Genomic DNA, 18680 nt, shown 5'->3' on the forward strand with positions numbered 1-18680 from the left:
AGACTCAACCAACTTTCAGCAATGTTGGAATATCTTCAGCTCAATGACAAAAAATTTTAAGATCCAAGAGTTGTTTGGTGGCAAAATGCCATGGCATTGGATGTATAGTATTGTAGGAAAAGAAACTTCCAGGGAATTCTCTTGGGGTTTCACAGTCATGTCTCACCTAATGGTTGTTAGGAGCCTGCACATTTTTATTGCTACATATCACTATCTCACACTTGTGATTTCAGTTCAAGTTTCCATGTCTTAAAGCAACATCCACGGTCCAAAACAGGTTGGATATGTAAGAGTGAACATAACACTTCAACCGTTGCCTTTGAAGGGAAGAAAAATTGTTTGATCAAGGACCTTGACCCTGTGAAAAAAAGAAACAAGGTTTTGAGATGCAAAATTATTATACGGGATCAAAACAACTAGTTAAAGTGATTATTATATTTTATAACTATGAGAAATTGTTTCTTTATGCATCTAGAAAACGACCAATATCAAAATATGGTACAATAGTCCACTTGTGACCAAAACTTTGGTTATATTAGGTAATATCTGTTCCTTTCCTGTAACTTAGCAAATAATTTTGGGAACATTATCTTTATGGTCTTGGTTGCTTTTAGTCTCTGCTTTGAGTCAGAGAAATGAGTTCGAAGCAAGCAAGCAACATAGGGACAGGTAGTGAGTTCTTTTCTGATAAAGAAAGAAAAAATGGGACACCCTAACTGCTGCATGCATCTATAATATATAGCCCTCAAGTTTGAATGCTTCAATATTTGCAGTATTTTGCCATTTAATCTAGGGAAATGTTTTTGTTATGTAACATAACATAAAAACAAATTTTCTACCCTCACAAAAGGAAGAGAGAGGAGAGAGAATAGGAAAAAGAAAAAAAAATTAAAGTGAGTCCCATATAAAATTTGTGTGTAGGAAGATGATTTTATGTTATGTAACATAATAAAAATAAAGCCATTTCTTTTGCCATTTTATAGTGGTTCCCAGTGAATTTAATCAGAAAAAGTTTAAGTTGAGTTACATGAATATAGATGAAATTAAAAAAAAAAGTTATCTAGAATTATAATATGTTAATTGAAGTAATAGTATATTAAATAGTATTGTCCTGAAAATTTATATCGATTACCATAATTACTTCGTCAAGAAAAAGTTAATTATAGTTTTAATTTGTAAATGTGATGCAATATTTTTACCAAATTCTAGAGGGTGACGCCTCATGCTAGGGACACAATATTTATACTCCAATTGTTTCGGTGATTATTACTGACAGATCTTGAGAAGGTGAAATAAAAATGAGAAAAATGTTTATTCTTTTAAATGATACGACTTATATCTTTTCACTCTCACAAAGAGGTGGGACCCACACCTTTATATTTTTTTGTCCTCTCTTTCTTCCTTTATCTATCTCTTTCTCTTTCTTAAAATGACACAACGTTATATCATTTAAAATGATACACACTTTTCCCAATAAAAATATTTGTTTTGTTTTTTTCTTTTTAATTTCTTTTTTCATTCTACAGTATTTTATGGTACATGTATATACAAACAGAAAAATATTTCTGCAGCTAATGCAGATAAGTTATCTGCATTTACTTCCAAAACAACATCATTTTGGAATTCAAAGATTAGAAAATTATAATTATAAAGACTATAATAACCCTAAAATAAATTAAAATTAAAAAAAATACCATGATTTTCGTCCCAAAACAACGTCGTATTGGGCTTACTGCAAATATCTTATATGCAGTAATTGCAGAAAAAGCAAACCCATATACAAAACTACGTAAGAATTTTATACTAAAACTTGGAAGGCAGATTTTTGTCAACTTTGTAATTCTGTGCAGTTCGAATCTGAATTAATCAACAGCGTTCACTAATGACCCGATGCCAAATGATTTATATAAGGGGGCGTTTGGTACAGGAGAAATTTTTTTTAATCCGGAAAATAATTATTCTGGAATATAGTGGGAAATATATTTTATTGGAATGTTACTAAAAAGTTGTTTGGTAGATCGATATTTCCCCAAAAAAATTAAGTTAATTTTACTGAGTTTGTGTTTAGTTAGTTATGAAATATTAGTGGAAATGTGAGGTTATTTTACCAAAATAACCCCACATTTACCAATTGATTCAAATATTCTAACAAACTTTGCTGAAGACAAAATGAAACAGATCTGGGTTTGAAGTGAGGCAGATTACATTACATCATTCTCTCTCAACGCTCATTTCCCTTTTGTTGTCTCTCTCTCTCTCTGTCCGCTATTGAGGTTCATTTTTTTCCATGTAGCCTTCATTTACCCTCAATTCTGTCTCTATACCAGATACTCAGCCTCATTCTTTGCTATGTTCTTTGTTTTCCCTGAAACCCTATTTCTTTGTTCCCGCTATTGTTCTTGGTTGTGTTCTTCGTGTACCAATTTTTTGTTTCAAGGCAAGAGTTAATGTTGCTCCCTCACGTTCGACCACCTACATAGAGGGAGCAACCTAGATCGTCTTCATAAACCTTGGGTATTTCTCAAACAAAGCTCTGATGAAACTTCACAAACATCAGGGTTAATTTCGTCCTTCATTTCGCGGTTTCTTTGTTACTTCCCCAAGAAACAAAAAATTCCAACTAATCTTTGGTATTGTTGCGGTGGTATCTGATCTCAAATTTGCAAAGTAGAACGAAATTTGGGAAACAAATATACTCGAGATAATGTTTACTTGGAAAAGAAATTTACCCAAGTGAGCTTTCTCATACTTTAAAAAAAAATCTACGTACCAAACGAGCTCTAAAAATATATATTTATAATAATCATTAAATATAATAAAGTTTTAAAAAATTTCATGAATGTTCAAGATATATTTTATTAAATATATTGATATGTGATGCTGGTTTGCCCAGGCTTTGTTAGTGTAGTTGTTTGTTTTACTTTCATTAAAAAAATAAAAAATTACGCGGAAAGTAAGATCATGTTCATTTTCTATTTTTAAAAATAATTTTCAAGTCGTGGTTTTACGATTATAATAGAAACACTTTTCCATTGAAAATTTGTTTTGGTATTTCATTTTGGATCCTCTTATACTTGCCACTTCCATGGCCTTCCCATACTTCCCCATTTTTTTTTTGTCCGTAGATCATATCGAGATGAATTTCAAACACAACAAAACAAGTCTGAAAGGATGAGTTACACTCTTATGATAGTTCACACCACTTATCTTTTCTCTCTTTCTATTTCTGCTTTGCTTCTCTTGCTTGTCAAAGGAAATCATAACAAATGCACCCAACACTGAAATCATTATTCTAGAATTTATTATTTTCACATTAATATATGTTGGGAGTTGTTCCTTCTTCAATGCTTGGCTCAAGTACCAAGAGGTTGGAACTCTCCATTTTTGGTGCAAGGCTCAAGGATCATAACCTTTGAGTGGTTCAATGTCTCTCCATTAATGAAAGTGCAAGGCTCAAGGGACACATCCTTTGAGTGGTTCAATGTCTAGAATCATCTCTCTCCCCTATATAAGCTTATAATGTGAGAGGTTTAGAGATATGAGATAAAAAATACCTCTAGAGAGAAGTTTGAGTGAGACCTCTTTAGGGAAGTTTGATATTACCACCATCGTAGGTGACGTTTCATTGTACCTCTAGTGAAAGACTAGGGATGTTTGATTGTTGTAACATATTATTCTTATAGTGGAAGTTTGATTCTAGACTAGTGTCCCGTGGGTTTTTTATTTCTTCACATAGGAGAAGGTTTTCTCACGTTAAACAAATTGACTGTGTTCTTCTCCATCTCTCTCCTCTCGCATTTCACAGTTTCGCTTCCGCAATTGACTTGAGGGTCCGACTTAACCCAACAGTTGTATCAGAGCTCGGGTTCGACGGGTTCTGAAGGAGACAAGATGGAGACCAGTGGCATAATCCATGACGGGGATATGTTCAACCTGATCGCGAACAACTTTACTTAATTGGAGACCGATGATGGAAGATCATCTCTGCTGCAGAGATTTACATGAGCCCATTATCCTTGATGAAAGACCGGCAGGCAAAACCGATAAGGAGTGGGAGATCCTGAGTCGTAAGGCGGTAGTTACAATCAGAAAATACATAGACAAAAGCCTCTTTGAGCACGTGTCCGAGTTCACGAACGCGTACGAATTATAGAATAAATTGGAGTCCATGATTAAAAAGAAGACTCCCAGGAACAAAGCACACCTAGTTCGCCGACTTGTGAAGCTGGAATACAAGGACGGCATGAGCATGATTGAACACCTCAACACTTACAAAGGGATTGTGAATCAGCTGTCAAAAGCCGAGATGAAAATTGATAACGAGATACAGGCTTTGCTGATGTTGAGCTCGCTGCCAGAAAGCTGGGATACTCTGGTGGTGACTTTGAGTAATTTTGCTCTAGAAGAAAAATTGAAGATGGATGCCGTGACAGATAGCCTCCTGAACGAAGAAGCCAGGAGAAGGGAACAAGGTGTAACCAGCACATCTGAGCCAAACGTGACCGAGAATAGAGGAAGGTCCGATGTGTGGGGTCATAGCAAGAGCCGGGGTCGTAGCAAGAGCTGGGGTCATGATAGACGTGATAAGTCCAGAGGGCGATCTAGGCCAAAATATGAGATGAAGTGCTTCTATTGTGGGAAGCCCGGTCACAAGAAGATGGACTGCAGGACTCTGCAGAATGACGAGAAGAATGGCTTAGTGAAGCCGTATCAAATTATTCCCAAGAAGAAAGAAGACAAGTGCACCACTGCGGTGGTTGCCAAATCAAATGCCAAGATATTTTTCCTCGGCGAAGACAATTACTTGAATGTTGCGTATGATGACTGCACATGGATTGTTGACTCTGGTGCCTCCTTCCACGTTACTCCACACAAAGGATTTTTCTCCTCTTACCAAGGTGGCGATTTTGGAGTCGTGAAAATGGGAAATCAAGTGACCAACAAGATTGTTGATTTCGGTGATGTGACCCTAACCACGGATGTTGGGTGCCGACTTGTGTTGAAAAATGTAAGGCATGTTCCTGATATGCGATTGAACCTAATCTCGGTAGGCAAGCTTGATGATGCCGGATTAGTGAACTACTTCGGTAGTGTTAGATGGAAGCTGGCCAAGGGAAACTTGGTTGTTGTCCGAGGTAAGAAGGAAGGGTCCTTGTACGTGATGCAAGGAAAGATCAATGGCGGAGAAGCCAATTTTGTCGGAGAATTTTTAAGCTTGGAGCTATGGAACAAGCGCCTCGGCCACATAAGCGTGAAAGTGCTCCAAATCTTACACAAGAAAGTATTACTGACCGGGTTGAAAGGCCAAGCGTTGGAGAGTTGCACGCACTGCCTAGCTGGAAAGCAGTACCGGGTTTATTTCGTGAAACCGGATCAACCCAGAAGACGCAGGTATATTCTTGACCTCGTCCATACTGATGTTTGCTCTATGTCGGAGAGATCCCTTGGAGGAGCTTAGTACTTTGTTTCATTCATTGATGACCACTCTCGCAAAGTGTGGGTATATTTGTTGAAATCTAAAGACCAAGTACTCCAATCCTTTAAAGAGTTTCATGCTATAGTTGAAAGAGGATTGGAAAGAAATTGAAGGTGGTCCGATCTGACAACGGTGGTGAGTATTGCGGCCCTTTTTATGCTTATTGCAGTGCGGCCGGGATCTGACTTGAGAAGACGCCCCCCAAGACTCCACAGTTGAATGGACTTGCTGAAAGGATGAACCGGACTATTGAAGAAAATGTCTGAAATATGCTACCCAATGCTGGATTGCTAAAATCATTCTGGGGAGAAGCTGTCAGAACTGCTGTTTACTTGATCAACCTTTCACCTTCACGGCCACTTGAAGGAGAAATTCCAGAAGAAGTCTGGACAGGTCAGAAAGCGGCCTATGATCACCTGAAGGTGTTTGGATGCCGAGCTTTTGTTCATATCCCTAAAGATGAAAGGGAAAAGCTCGATGCAAAGACAAAGGAATGTATTTATCTCGGTTCACCAAAATTTGAGTTTGGTTTTCGACTTTGGGATCCAATCAACAAGAAGATAGTGAGAAGCCGAGATGTTATCTTTCATGAAGATGAGACCATTCATGACATCTCGAAGCCCAAAGTCCGGGTTACTGTCAGACGAGAAGAACCTATCCCTCCTGTTCGAGCTGAAGCAATGGGAGAAAATCAAGAGAATAAAGAAAATGATAACCAGCAACAAGCTGATGATGACCAAGATACTGAGGTCCGAGTTTGATGATGAGATCCGGGATGAGAATGATGAACCGGGTTCTCAAGCTGAAGAACAGCCGAGATATCCAACTCGAGAAAGAAGACCCTCTACAGGGTACCCACCTGATGAATACACCATTGTTGCTGAAGACGGTGAGCCTCAAAGTTATGATGAGGCTGTGACGAGCTCAGACAAAGAAGAATGGGAAAAGGCAATGCAAGATGAGATGAAGTCTCTCCACGAGAATCAGACATATGAGCTAACTGAGTTTCTTGAAGGAGGACGAGCTCTGAAAAATAAATGGGTCTGCAAGATTAAGAATGAAGAGAACGGCCAGAAGCCAAGGTATAAAGCCAGAATTGTGGTGAAAGGCTGCAATCAGAAGAAGGGAGTAGACTTTGAGGAGATTTTTTCTCCTGTGGTGAAAATGACCTCGGTCTGGCATCTTCGATGGACCTTGAGGTAAAACAAATGGATGTGAAGACAACATTCCTTCATGGAGACCTTGAAGAAGAGATATATATAGAGCAACCTGAAGGGTTCCAAGCTCCAGGACAAGAAGAATTAGTATGTCAGTTAAAAAAGAGTTTATACGGCTTAAAGCAAGCACCTCGACAGTGGTACAAGAAATTTGAATCCTTCATGACTGATTACAAGTTTGTGAAGACTGAGGCCGACCACTGCGTATTTGTGAAGAGGTATGAGACCGAAGATTTTCTGATTTTGTTGTTATATGTTGACAGCATGCTTATTGTAGGGAAAGACAAATCGAGGATAGTCGCCCTGAAGAAGGCATTAAGCTCATCCTTCGCGATGGAGGACCTCGGCCCTGCAAAGCAGATTCTCGGAATCAAGATAATCCGAGATAGACAAAAGAAGCTATTGTGGCTGAGTCAAGAAAAATACATTGAGAAGATTTTGAAGAGATTCAGCATGGACAAATAAAGCAATGTATGAGCTCTGATGAAGACAAAGATGAGATGTTGAAGATCTCATACCAATCTACTGTCGGAAGCTTGATGTATGCAATGGTTTGCACTAGACCCGACTTGGCATATGTTGTTGGAATTGTGAGCCGGTATTTGTCAAACCCCGACAAAGAGCACTGGGAAGCAGTGAAGTGGATCTTCAAGTACCTTAGAGGTACGACCAACTTATGTCTCCGATTTGAAGAAGGCAGAGCCGAGTTGCAAGGCTGCTCGGATGCTGATTTAGGGGGAGATGCTGACTCGAGGAAGTCGACGACTGGATACTTGATGACTTTTGCAAGAGGAGCTATCTCCTGGCAATCAAGACTATAGAAGTGTGTGGCACTTTCGACAACTGAGGCCGAGTACATAGCCACGACTAAGGCAAGCAAAGAAATGCTTTGGATGAAAAAGTTTCTCTTCAAACTCGGCCATGATCAAGACAAGTACGAGCTGGGATGTGACAATCAAAGCGCAATTCATCTTGCGAAGAATTCGGCCTATCACAACCTCACTAAGAACATTGATGTGAGGTATCACTGGATCTGGGATGTGGTGGAAGGTGGAGAGCTTGAACTCGTCAAAGTGCTCACTGACCAAAATTGGTTTGATATGATGACAAAATCAGTACCAGCAAGAAAATTCGAAGACTGCTGTGAAAGTGTCAGAATGAAGATGATCCCGATGCATTGAAGTCGGAAGGGGGAGATTTGTTTGGAGTTGTTCCTTCTTCAATGCTTGGCTCAAGTACCAAGAGGTTGGAACTCTCCATTTTTGGTGCAAGGCTCAAGGGTCATAACCTTTGAGTGGTTCAATGTCTCTCCATTAATGAAGGTGCAAGGCTCAATGGACACATCCTTTGAGTGGTTCAGTGTCTAAAATCATCTCCCTCCCCTATATAAGCTTATAGTGTGTGAGGTTTAGAGATATGAGAGATGAGATGAAAAATATCTATAGAGAGAAGTTTGAATAAGACCTCTTTAGGGAAGTTTGATATTACCACCATTGTAGGTGACGTTTGATTGTACCTCTAGTGAAAGACTAGGGATGTTTGATTGTTGTAACCCATTATTCTTATAGTGGAAGTTTGATTCTGGACTAGTGTCCCGTGTTCACATCGGAGAAGGTTTTCCCACGTTAAACAAATTGACTGTGTTCTTCTCCATCTCTCTCCTCTCGCATTTTATAGTTTCGCTTCCGCAATTGACTTGAGGGTCCAACTTGACCCAACAATATAATGGGTTCATTTTTTCTGCAGTCAACGTAAATAAATTATTTATTTTGAGCCAAAACAATGTAGTTTTGGGACGAAAATTAAGGTATTTTTATAATTATAATTTATTTCAGGTTATAATAGCCTTCTTCATTATAATTTTTTAATCTTTCAACCCAAAATAATATGGTTTTGAGAGTGATTGTAAATAAATTATCTACATTCAGCGTAGAAATATTAAAGCCTAATATAAATATATTAAGATAAAGTAATCTTTATTCATAATGAAAATCCAATACTTCAGTTCTTAGGATTTGCACCCTTGTGAATCTCATGTTTTTTATTTCTCTCATGCATTTTATTCTTGGTAAAAAAAGAGTAATTTTAATAAGAAGAATGACTAGAATATGAGTGGTTTCTTTCCATTATATGCATATGTAATCGAGACAACATGTCTAGTTAATTGTAATCCAAGATACATGATTACTCTTATGCTGTCATTGAGAAACCTCATTCCAAAATGTGTTATTAATTGTCTCATATACACATAAAAGTGTGTGGGATTTATGTTTTCTCTTTCTCTCTCTTCTTTTTACTTGGGCACACATGGGCCCTATACACTTTTATGTGTATGTACTATGCAGGAGATAAAATTTATCTCCCATAACATAGAAAATATTAAATCCTATTAATTAATTGCGAAGATATATGAGAGTGTATGCATATATGTTGAGTATTCAAGTGTGATTGTCAGGCGGATCCAAGGGGAGCCTATGGCAGGGGACCACCACCAATGGGCTAAGCTAGTGCATCATATCAAATGGATCTTACATCATGTCACAACCTAAAACCTTAAGACATTGGGTTCATGGATCCATCCACTTATATCCACTTCACTTAGCCCATTACTAATTAATGTGAGACTCATCACACTTAAATAACCCAACAATCTTCCCCTCAAATGTGAATCTCAACATTGAAATGCTCCCCCCCTCAACCAAGTACTTAGGTCAAAGTACTCAACCCGCATCTAGCCAATTACTCGGCTAGCCAGAGCCTAACTCGAGTCTGATACCACTATCAGATGGGTCCAAGGGAAGCTCAACAGTGATGAGTCTCACATTAGTTGATATTAGGCTAAGTGAAGTGTATATAAGTGAAAAGACCCATGAACTCAATGCCTTAAGGTTTTGAGTTGATACATGGTGTCGAACTCACTTGTTACGATTGGTGTAGCTTACCTCATTGATAGTGATCCCCCGCCATGGGCTTCTCGGAAACCTATCTGACAGTAATGTTGGATATGGCTCATACTTCGCACACTGATGAGGGCCCTTATTGGCATATTGTAATTTTCTTTTACTTGGTAGTTTGGGTTTGGACCTCTGAATAACTGTTGCTAGAATTTTCTAAATCCTATTAATATTTCCTCGTAAACCGAGTGACTTGTAATGAGTGGCAGTGAGATGAATATGGTACAGACAAGCTGAACGTAGCCTACATCGGGTGAATCAGGGTTAAATCACTATTTTTTCTTTTTCTTTTCATTTTTTGATGTGTGTGTCGATTTTCAACAATATATATAAATAAAACGTAAAATGATCATTCTTTTGATTTAGTTTGATTTAAAAAAAAAATAGTTTCTAGTTTAAATATTTTAAGAAGTGTTTATTGTTATTTTGATCATTATTTTCGGGATTGTTAGATTGGTGATATGGAAAATTTGAGAATAGAGTTCTACAGAAGATGCTTTAATTCGTGTAGCTTACTATTACGGTATCAGAGTGGTCGAATCCAGGAAATTTCTTATGAGCACGAGTCTACAAGATCTCTATAACCTGTTTTCCGTTTTTTAATTATGAAATCATAGGGTGCCTTAATTGGTACGACACTTGTTTCACTCAATGCAGGAATTCTCATAATATTAACGCGATTTGATTTGAGCAATGGAAGCTGACGTGATATACACATATTTTATTATGTAGTCAATGATGTTGAGAGTTTTATATATACCTATGAGAATTTTCATACAAAAAATGGAATAATTTTTCATGAAAATTAATCTATTTATTTTTTTCCACCGATGTGGGTTGATTGACCAGTTTGTCCCTGGTTTTTTTTAAAAAAAATTAGCACTTTATTTTTTTTGTGAAACTAATTCCAAATTGTCACGCTTCTCAAATTATATATAAATTTATTTCTGTTTGATCAAATTTAATTGGCACTTACTCAAGTAAATAAGTTATTTACTCAAATAAATGACTCACTAAAATTTGATTAAATAGAGATATATTAATATATAATTTTAAAAAATAACATATTGATATATAATTTGAAAAGTAAGATGAAGTGATAAAATAGTTTTAAAAGAGGAGCAAAATGGTCAATCAACCCACAATGTGCTTTGAATCCATTTTATTTGCATTTTAAGCTTAATAGACCTAGAAGGTGTCCTAATAGACTAATAGACTAAATAGGCTTAACAATTTGGAAATTTGTTACAGTTTACAAGTTTAACTAGGCCAATAGGTTAGATTAGGTCTTTTATTTTTAAAAAATAAGTCATATCAAACCTATAATTTGATCTAAATTAGACTAATATATGCTCGATCAAAATTTATTTAGGTCAAAGTCTAGTTTAATATAACTTATTTGTATCCAAGATTCATCAAGCAAAAATTTAAAGTATTTTTATAAAACTTGGCTTGGACCTATATATATATATGGTTTGACCTTGAAATTAAAGAATGACTGGTCCGAGTTGCATGTTATATCGGCTATGTTCATGAACTGGCGAAAACCAGTTTGACTCAGTCAATTTTAACCAAAATTGGTGACTTGGCTTGACTATAAAACAGGTTTGCAACACTCAAACGCGCGTGCTCCTCACGCGAACGATTTTTCTTTCTGTATCTCTGTTAGGGCTACATCCTTTCAATGGGGGAAACGAGATCAGCTTCAACAGAGGAGGAAGACAACCTCAATCGAAGCACAAAAAAGCCTAAAGGGCTGGTAATCGAAGATGTAGTAATGGATGACCACATGCAACTAGGAGACAAAAGCAACCACGAAGATCTGGATTTGGAAGAGGAAGCTCATGCTGCTCCAGGAGACGATGTAGCTCACGCTCAATCAAATGGGGTGGATACCCGTACTCAACCAGAAGAAGAAAAAGGACCCTCATCTTTTATAAGGACTCTCTGTTGAATCTGAACCTAAATGGAGGAGGGGTTGATGTGGAAAGTGACGAGGAGGATTGGGTGAGTCTTCAAAAAAAGGAGGATGCTTTTGAAGAGGCCCTTGAAGGTCGAGGCGAATCAAGAGTAGAAGACCCTCTGTGTCCCAGATACCAGATTTCTAGTGAGGAACACAAAGAGGACTGCAAGGAAGGGAGAAATGCTCTCATAATCAAGGTGTTGGGTAAAAGAGTAGGCAAGAAGTTTCTGGTCAACCGTCTCCTGAAGATGTGGTCGCTAAAAAGAGTCTACGAATTTCTGGACCTCGAAAATGATTTCTATTGTGTGCGGCTTTGGGACGAACAAGACTACCACCATATGCTTGAAGAAGGTCTTTGGATAGTGGCAGACCACTATGTCACCGTCCAGAAATGGCGTCCCATGTTCGAACCATATGATGACAGAGTCAGGAAGCTTGCAGTGTGGATCTGAATCCCAGGTTTGCCTCTAGAATACAATAAATCTAAGCACCTGAAAAAGAAATTTATTTGGTAGGACTATAAAAATTGACAGGAACTCCATTAGACTAGGGGAATCAGGTCTGCAAGAATTTACTGAAAGAGCGAAGTTTGCCCGGGTATGCATGGAAGTGGACTTGAAAAAAGGTTTCTTGGCCAAATTCATGATAGTTGACATAATTTTCCCCGTAGCTTATGAAGGACTACATATGATATTGATGGGACGTAAATTTGTTCCCATCTAAGCCCATTTTGATGGCAAAATACCATATGTTCCCTTATCTGATGAGCAACTTTAGCATGAAAATCACTTGTTTTACACATTTGTGACAAAAACACAGTGGGGGAACGGATGGTAATGTATTCCTTTAAAATATATTAAAAGGGGAACGGACTGAGACGCATTTAATGCACCTGCTCCATTCATTTAATGCTTCTGTACACTTTGCAGGTAACGTAGAGTTAAAGACTTCTAAAAAGCAAGGTGGTGCACCAACTGAGCAGCCGGAAACGTGAAGAGCAGAGAATCAAGAGTTCTCATTGGCTGAAAACAAAAGCAAAGCATGGGAAGGTCTGAAAACAATGGCTAATCATCACTAAACCCTGTTCCATCCAGCAATTCACGCAAGCTTCACACTCTGCTGCCACAGTCTCATCCCCTCATTCAAGCAACTAGCTCCAAAGGAATTACAGTCTTGCCACTTCTCTTCCAGCTATAACTAGGACCACCCTCACACAAAAATATCATCGAATCCTGGAGGGTTTGCAGTCTGAAAGGAAAAGATCACTTAGTAGTAGTTAGTAACTTAGTTTAATTTTAAGTTGTAACTGTAGTTAAGTGACAACCCCTCTTCTCTTCTCTGTAAACAACCATCAAGACTCCTCACGAGCAAATACCCATCTTTCTCCATTTTCTGTTTCTTTTTGTAAACTGTCTTTTAAATTAATATAAGTGTTTTTTTCTTCGTTCTAATCGTTATCTCTTGACTGAATCTCGGGTCTATGTGATCTCAGTTGAGAACAATTATGTTTAAACTATAAACCATGAGCTGAACTATCTGTGAAACGGGTAAACTGTGAAACTCTTAAAGAACTGTTTTCGAAACTCTTGACCGAAGCTTTTTGTATTTCTTTGGCTTAGTAAGCTATATTCATTATGCGCCAATGGAAATTGGGTACATACTGAGAAAGGAACTTCCATAAGGAAGGGATTTCAGACAGCTTAGCCATTGGGGGAAGGTAGATGTCATGGCAAAAACGCTACTGGTCACCTTAGGAATAAGGGGCCAACTCGTCCATTTTAAGGTTCTGAACTAAGTACCTGTTGGAGTCAAGGGAGCCATAAGAATATGGAAACTTGTGAGCCATCTAGACCATGAGCTGAGGAATCAGAGTTGACAGGCAAAGAAACTGGGACAAAGCCAAAAGGTGCTAAGTCTTGAGCAGAGAAAACAGCCCCTTTAAGAGTGAAGCAGTGAATCCGTTCCTTCTGTTAAACTGTTTTAACCACCACCCTGTTGTCTCTTGATTATAGTTATTTATGTTTTAGTAGTTTTTATTTTATTTTATTTAGTACTTATAAAAACTCCAATGATTATTATCTCACCTTCTTCTAAACAGGAAGGATCACATACATAACGCAGCGAGCAACTGTTTGCCATCAGGTTGAACCTACTGTTCCTGAGGAACGTTGTCAAGATAATAGGGAATGTTTGACCAGACAGTTCATTTACTAACTTTTCTTCTCATTTTCATTCTTTATAAACAGTGATAAAACAATAATTAGCACTCTATCATCGTGGGAACGATAATTTGGGCATTAATACTCCCTTTATTACTTGATGCGTGCATTGCGCACTTGGGTTGGAACTAAGAGTCGAATCTGTGTTCTGCAAGAACAGAGGAACGTCCCCTATTAGAACTTATATTTTTCCACCATCAGCAAACCACCCAACAAGTTTTTGGCGCCGTTGTCGGGGATAGAAACACTAACTGTTGTTCTTATCATTGTTTTCTAACATATATACTGTATATCTGACTTTACTTTTATATTTCTTTTTTCTTTATCACTGAATCTGCTGTGCATATATATACCCTGTGCTATTGGTTTATGAGTGAAGAGTTTGAAACAGACTCTGACCACTTCATTGAAGTACCTGAGTTTCTCTTTGATCCTGAGCCAGAACGTACACTCCATAGGAGAAGAAGGAACCTCAGGGAAGAATTTCCTGAAAACATGGCTGATCACAATAATAACAATGAAGAGGTTCCCCCTGAACAGAACTTCAGAACTTTGGCTGCTCCTTTCAGGAACAGACCAGATATGGGAGTAATCCTTCCCCTTGTAGCACCAAATTTTGAACTAAAACCTATCATGTTCCACATGATTAGGGAAGCAGGGGTCTTCAATGGACTCCCTGCAGAAGATCCTTACACACACCTCACAACATTCCAAGATATTTGTGATAATTTTAAAGCTGAGGGTGTAATAGAGGAGAGCATGAGAATGAGGTTGTTCCCTCTCTCCTTGGGCTTAAAAGCTAAAACATGGATGAAAACTCTCACCCCTGGATCAATCCACATATGGGAAGAACTCTCTAACAAGTTCATAGAGAGGTTTCTCCCAATGTCTCGACAAGCTGATGTTAGAGCTGAAATCTCTAACTTCAGAATGTTTTATGGAGAAAATCTCTCTGAAGCATGGGAGAGATACAAGGACATCAGAAGAAAATGTCCAAACTATGGGGTAGAAAGTTGGGGAGTGTTACAATCTTTCTATAAGGGACTTGACCATACTTCTCAATCTCACCTAGATTTTGCTGCAAAAGGATATTTCTTTACAGGAGCACTTGAATCAAGGTACGAAATCATAGAAAGGACTGTTGAAAGATGTCTCCAATGGCCAATAGACAGAGTGAGCCCAGTGAGGAAGCCAGGCATGCTAGAACTGGATAAACAAACAACCATGGAAGTCCAGCTGGCATCACTCATGAATGAAGTGAAGGACCTGAGAGCTGACCAAGCAGCACCAAGGATGGAAGTCTTACAACTCACAGCAACTGAAATAGAACCATGCTCAGCCTCTGGTGACCTTCATGACTCAACAGACTGCCCACCCACTGCATTGGTGTGTTATGCAGAAAATTTTGGCAATAGGAACTTCACCAGAGACAATCAACAAGCAGGACGAAATACACATTCAAGCCCTGGAGGAACTATCATTAAGGATCAGAACCACAACACCCAATGGAGGCCACCCATTAACCAGAGACCATTCAACAACAATCAGCAGCAGTATCAGCAAGGTAGCGGCAGTGGAACGTTTGAACAAAGAAGAAACAACTACGTTCCGTTCCACAGAGATGACCAACACATCAACACCCTGGAAAATTATGTCAAGGAATATGTAACCAGGAATGATGCAGTGGTCAGGAACATTGAGTCCCATCTGAGGCAGATTGCTGCCAACCTTCAAACTAGAACACAAGGATCACTAGCAGGGAATACTGATGTTCCTTCAACAACCTCGCTAAAAGTAGCATCTATCTCCCCTTCAGAGCAAATCAAAGTTGTCACCTTAAGAAGTGGGAAAGCCACAGCAGAGCCCACAGTTCAACCAAAGGAAAAGGAACAGACTGAAGCATCTGAAGTAGCCCCAAAAGCACAGCAGCAATCACCAGTCACAGATGAACAGAACCCAGAACCTGAAAAGGAAGCCAACAGCCAACCAATCAGTCCAACTCAAAGCAGGCAAATATCAACAAAAATATTGTTCCCTCAAAGAACAAAAAAGCAACAGGAGGATAAGCACTTTAGAAAGTTCCTGGATATTTTAAAACAACTTTACATCAACATTCCTCTGGTGGACGCACTAGAACAGATGCCCAGGTACGTAAAATTCATGAAAGACGTCCTCTCAAAAAAAAAAGGAATAACGGAATATGAGACTGTAAAAATGACACAAGAGAGTTGCCAGTACTTAGGCAGACTCTCACCTAAGCTTCAAGACCCGGGAAGCTTCACCATTCCTTGCATTATAGGAGACACGTACGAAGGGAAAACCTTGTGTGATTTAGGGGCTAGCATCAATCTCATGCCCCTATCTGTCTTCAAACAATTATCCACTGGACCAGCTAAACCCACCACGGTGACTTTGCAAATGGCAGACAGATCCATCGTCAAGCCGGAAGGGAAGATTGAAGATCTGCTAGTCAAAGTAGACAAATTTATCTTACCCGCTGACTTCATCATTCTGGATTATGAAGCTGACGTTGACGTTCTCATCATTCTAGGTAGACCGTTCCTAACAACTGGAGGAGCAGTTATCAATGTACAAAAAGGGGAACTAACCATGAGAGTTCATGACGATGAGATCAAGTTCAATATTGTCAAAGCAATAAAGTTCCAAGATGAAGGAGAAGACTTGGAAGAATGTTCTGCTCTCACTTTGTTAGACAATCAGCCTAGTAGAAAAACAGAGGAAGAAGAATACGAGGAAGAAGAAGAAGATCCACAACAAGAAGAGCAGAGCTGCTATCTGCAAGAAAGAAGGCCTGAACCTTTGATAAGAACTGAAAAGGAGAAGCAGCTCAAAAGACCTTCTTCAGAAAAACCTCCTGATTTAGAACTAAAACCATTTCCCCAACATTTGAAGTATGCATATCTGGGGAACAACAATACTCTTCATGTGATCATTTCTTCATTTCTTACCAAGAAACAAGAAGAACTGTTGCTTGACAAGCTCAAAAAGTATCAAGGAGCCATCGGTTGGACCATAACTGATCTCAAAGGTATCAGTCCCTCATTCTGTATGCATAAAATATTATTGACTGATCCTAACAGTTTTTCAATGGAACACCAAAGAAGATTGAACCCTATAATGAAAGAAGTGGTGAGAAAGAAAGTCATCAAATGGCTGGATGCAGGGATCATATACCCAATATCTGACAGCAGTTGGGTAAGTCCTGTCTAATGCGTCCCCAAAAAAGGAGGCATAACAGTGGAGAAGAATGAAAAGAATGAGCTGATACCTGTAAGAAAGGTTAAAGGATTGAGAATCTGCCAAGATTACAGGAAGCTCAACAATGCCACCAGGAAGGACCATTTCCCACTCCCTTTTATAGATCAGATGCTGGACCACCTAGCAGGAAAAGAATACTTATGCTTCCTTGATGGATATTCGGGGTATAATCAAATTGCCTTGGCACCAGAAGATCAACATAAAACCACCTTCACTTGCCCACATTGAACGTTCGCTTTCAGAAGGATGCCCTTCGGGTTATGTAATGCACCAGCAACGTTCCAGAGGTGTATGTTCTCAATCTTTTCTGATCTAGTAGGTGAAGGAGTAGAAGTCTTTATGGATGATTTTTCAGTACTGGGAACGTCATATGATCACTGCTTGGACAACTTAGAAGAAGTCCTTCAAAGGTGTCTGTCCTCTAATCTAGTGCTTAATTGGGAAAATTGCCACTTCATGGTGAAAGAAGGAATAGTCCTGGGACACAAGATTTCCAGAGAAGGACTGGAAGTGGATCAAGCCAAAGTAGAAGCTATAGCAAAAATGCCGCCACCAGTAAGTGTAAAAACCTTGAGATCTTTTTTAGGGCATGCAGGCTTTTACAGAAGGTTTGTTAAAGATTTTTCCAAAATAGCTAGACCTTTGTGCCACTTATTAGAAAAAGATATAAAATTTGAGTTTAACTCTGATTGTGTGAAAGCTTTTGAACCTTTGAAAAATAAGCTCATCACCACGCCTGTCATCCAACCTCCAGACTGGAACTTACCCTTTGAACTAATGTGCGATGCAAGTGATCATGCTATTGGGGTAGTTCTGGGCCAAAGGAAGGACAAACTTTTTCGTAGCATATATTACGCCAGTAAAACTCTAAATGAAGCTCAGGTGAACTACACAGTCACTGAAAAGGAGCTATTGGCTGTTGTATATGCTTGTGAAAAATTCAGGCCTTACATTTTAGGATCAAAAGTTACTGTCCATACTGACCATGCAGCTCTCAAGTACCACTTCTCGAAAAAGGAAGCAAAACCAAGATTGATAAGATGGGTCCTGCTGCTGCAAGAGTTCAATCTGGAGATCAAAGAAAGAAAGGATGTGAAAATCAAATTGCAGATCATCTGTCCTGATTGGAACACATTGAAGTGAGGCTACCAATCAAGGAAATGTTCCCTGACGAACAATTGCTTGTCATTAATCACATAGAGACAAATGCTCCTTGGTTTGCTGATATAGCCAACTTCCTTGCAGCAGGGCTAGAACCTTATAAGGCGAATAAAATGCAGAAGAAGAAATTTTTCACGATTACAGGAACTACCTCTGGGACGAACCACTACTGTTCAGAACATGCGCAGACCAAATGATAAGAAGGTGCGTCCCAGAAGAAGAACAGCCTCAAATCCTTCAACACTTCTATTCGTCCCCATATGGAGGAAATCTAGGTGGAATCAAGACTGCCTCCAAGGTTCTTCAATCAGGTTTCTTCTGGCCTTCCCTTTTTAAAGATGTACTTCAATATGCAAAAAATTGTGATAAATGTCAAAGAGAAGGTAACTTGACTAAACAAAATGAAATGCC

At 38.7% G+C, this 18680-nt stretch overlaps 1 non-coding gene across 1 annotated transcript; it reads right to left on the reverse strand.

Annotated features, from left to right (window-relative positions):
* Positions 1-14729: 14729 nt before the first annotated feature.
* On the reverse strand, positions 14730-14836 carry LOC133311607 (small nucleolar RNA R71). The gene has a single exon (XR_009751567.1). It is a non-coding gene; the product is annotated as a small nucleolar RNA R71 (small nucleolar RNA).
* Between the last annotated feature and the right edge of the window lie 3844 nt (positions 14837-18680).

The sequence above is a fragment of the Gastrolobium bilobum genome, unplaced genomic scaffold, assembly GCF_033153095.1.
Source record: "Gastrolobium bilobum isolate Gb01-03AN ecotype WA unplaced genomic scaffold, APGP_CSIRO_Gbil_v1 utg250494, whole genome shotgun sequence".
Lineage (NCBI taxonomy): Eukaryota > Viridiplantae > Streptophyta > Magnoliopsida > Fabales > Fabaceae > Gastrolobium > Gastrolobium bilobum.